Genomic DNA, 3,542 nt, shown 5'->3' with positions numbered 1-3,542 from the left:
AGAGACTCACATGCAACAAGTTACAGGAAATGGATTTATTACTCTCCGACAGTCAGCAAGGGACAAAGAAGACTGGGAGCCATTGTGAGCCAGTCCCCTAAGGAGTGTGAATGTGTTCAAGAAAGCTGCCCAGGGTGGATGGAGTTTCCACTGCTTGTGCCCTACTTTCATGGCAGCTGAGGGCCCCTAAAAGATAGCTCATTTCCAGTTAAAAGCCTCAGGGGCTCCATGACTCACTAAGCCAAGCTTGGAAGGACATTCTGCTTCCAGGGAAGAGAGGAACAAAGTGTGGGCTATCCTGAACAGTTCCCTCTAACTCAAGATCTTACATTCCCCAGGAGGAACAGGAAAAGAGCCAAGCTCTTTCAGGCAGTCCTATCTCAGGATGTTGCATTCCAGCACATTCTAAAGTTATTCTGAGAACTACATGCAGGAAGGAAGGGGGTAGGAACTGGGTCTTCCAAGTCCATCTGGGGACTGTACCAGATAAAGGCCACTGTGGAGATGCTGTCCCTGATATTGTCAGGCCCCCAAAGCAAAGCTGGCAGCTGCCTTCCATCAGACTACCTCTTATGTGAGGAAAATAAATCCCTATTTATCTAAGCTGCTGTAGTTTTCTGTGCCCTGAGGCTCAATGTCATCCTGATACAGACACAGAAAAGTACAGATTAAGTGTCAGGGGGCTGTCCAGGTGGGACAGGGGAGTTGGCATAGGAGAGGTAAGGAAAGACTTCATGGGGAAGGTCGTGGCATTTGAGTGGAGACTTAAAAGACTTCAGGGTTAAATATGTAGAGATGGGAGGAGAGTAAGCCATGGCGTGGGCAGAGGCTGATGTGGGAAGCAAGAACCGATGGGGAAAAGAGGTGAGCAGGTTGCAGAAATGAAACCCAAGCCTGAGTGAACAACGAATACTCGTGTGATTGGGAAGCCCAAGGATGGACTCACTTCAGACATGTTTGTATCCAAGAACATACATTTTATCGTCGGGAGTTTGTTGCCTTTTCAGCTCTTCTTTCTGCCTTTGTCCTTGAAAAGCTGCCTTTGAGTGGCAGATAAGATGACCAGTAGTAGTGTCAGACCCACATCCTTCCAGCTTAGAAACGTGTGTGGAACGAGAAGGTTGGACTTTTTTTTGGTTTGTTTTTAATGCACCAAGCGCATTCACATTTATTTTCTTTTTTTAAAGCAAATAATAAAGACCCAGTTTACTGCCTTTACTTTTTTAAACCTAAGCTTAACATGACATACGTAAACAATTGTCAGAACTAAGCCACCAGCATTTGTGCACAACTGAAAAACATCCTTAATGTATATTAAACCAGAAATGTATTACCATTAAAGCATGAATATCTTTCACTCCTAAATACTGAATAAAATCGAAATGATTTCTCTAAAAGATTCACCCTGGCAATGTTAATGTCATAGCAGGCTGATACTACTTGACTCACATTTCAGACACAATGGAAAAGCAGGTCCATGCTGGTATCAGTGTATGATCTTGTCCTACAACTAAAGAGTCAAGGCTCACCTTGGAGTAAGTTTAATAAAAAAGCAAAGTGCAAACGGAGATTTACAACAATTTTAAAGACCAAAAAAATGGTCTCTGTTATGGTTTGGCTCTGTGTCCCCACTGAAATCTCATCTTTTAGCTCCCGTAATTCCCACATGTTGTGGGAGGGACCTGGTGGGAGATGATTGAATCATGAGGGCAGGTCTTTCCCATGCTGTTCTTGTGATAGTGAATGGATCTCATGAGATCTGATGGTTTTAAAAACAGGGGTCTCCCTGCACAAGCTCTCTCTCTTTGCCTGCTGCCTTCCATGTAAGATGTGACTTGCTCCTCCTTGCCTTCCACCATGATTGTGAGGCTTCCTCAGCCACATGAAACTGTAAGTCCAATTAAATCTCTTTTTTTTCTTTCTTTTGTAAATTGCCCAGTCTCAGGTATGTCTTTATCAGTAGCATGAAAACGGACTAATACAGTCTCAAATAAACTCAAAAGTCTATGACAAATAGGGGCTCTGATGAGCTGTTTTTAAATACTTGAGATTAGGTGCAACTATACTGAAAGGCAAGTTTGTTTAAAATCATCAAAAAATTGTTCCTGTTAATCTTCAGATGGTGCTTGTTGTAGTTGAACATTTCTGTTAAATGCTTGCATTGAATTGCTTGTTATCCAAGCTCAGCTGCTGCCTGCCCCTCACCATGTATTGTTAAAGACTTTATTTAACTGGCCATCATTTAACTGGCTGTCATCTTCAACTTCTACTCTTTCTTGACAATTCTCTTTGTTGTGGTTTTTCTGCTGTTAACCATTTTAGTAGAAGTTGATATCAATTTGAAGTTGCCCATCCCACTACCACCAAAGGACATGGAAGAGAATGAAGTGAGACCCCTGTGACCTAGTGACCTGATTGAAATAAATCCTATATCAAAAGAAGAAAATCCACTTCCAAAAGATGGAAATCCAGTGAAGGCAGAGAAAAATGACCACATCCCTCGGCCTCTGCTTCCTCGGGGATCCCTCCAATTTCCAAAAAAGTCCTCAAATGAGTCTTCAAAGGAGTTGAATGAAAATGGGTCCCTTCCACCAAATAGTTCCCTGAAGAAATCACCTGGGTTACGGAATGTGAAGCCAAGCTCACACGGACTGACAAAATGACTTCTATCTCCTACCTACCTCATTTAATACTTCTTGGCTGTAATTGTCACTTTTTTTTTTTTGCTGTGGATGTCTTTTTTTTTTTTTTTTTTTTTTTTAAAAAAGCATCTGGTAGCACCTCATATGGCTCAGCCACTTGTTTGAATTTTCTCTCTGCTTCTTTACTCTGAGGGTATTTTTTTTTTTTTCTGGGTGCCAATTCAGTGCCAGTTTCCAATATGCCTTTTTAATGTCCTCAGGTGAGGCATGTCTCTGCATGCCTGGAACTTCTTGGTAATCCACCGTGTTTTAGCAGATTGCTGGAAAGGGGAGGCAGGGAGACAGCCCAGGTCTCCTCTGGGCTCCTGCACACTGTGCTGGTGGTGGTGGTGGCAGCCCCTTGCGCTCTCCTTTCTCTTTGGCCTCTTATCCATGTATCTGGCCTTGACAAGATCACCATTGGCCTGGGTTGGCTGATTCCCGATCAGTTCACCACAGACAGGGAGATATGGGAGCCTCTGAATCACAAGTGTGGGCAAGGTCTCTACCTGAAACGTCACCAATGTGTTTGATAGCCTCAAGGGGACACACGGAGTGAGGGTGAGTTCCCCAAAGGGTCAGGAGAAGACAGTGGGTAAAGCATCCTGGGTAGACTAAACCACAGTCTTCTATAAGCAGGTAATTTAGGTGCAGCTGAGACAGATAGGTAGTCAGGGCTCGCCGGAGTGGCTCCGATCCACCTGGGCACTGGGAGGAGGGTGGAGGAAGCGCGCACCGTTTGCAGTGGGGAGGAGCTTGGCCTCTCCTGTTCTGGGTTGGTACCATGTGGATTCAATCTGTGAAGCAGGAAGCCAGCTAGTAGGACTTTCACTTTGTTGGGAGTTCCTCTTTCTTTTTTTT

The 3,542-nt window shown here is 44.1% G+C and overlaps 1 pseudogene; it reads right to left on the bottom strand.

Annotated features, from left to right (window-relative positions):
* Positions 1 to 2,201: 2,201 nt before the first annotated feature.
* On the bottom strand, positions 2,202 to 2,939 carry LOC116810403 (dnaJ homolog subfamily B member 6-like; annotated as a pseudogene).
* Positions 2,940 to 3,542: the final 603 nt, after the last annotated feature.

This window comes from Hylobates moloch, unplaced genomic scaffold (assembly GCF_009828535.3).
Source record: "Hylobates moloch isolate HMO894 unplaced genomic scaffold, HMol_V3 SCAFFOLD_1, whole genome shotgun sequence".
NCBI lineage: Eukaryota > Metazoa > Chordata > Mammalia > Primates > Hylobatidae > Hylobates > Hylobates moloch.
This window is presented reverse-complemented; position numbering and strand designations above follow the sequence as displayed.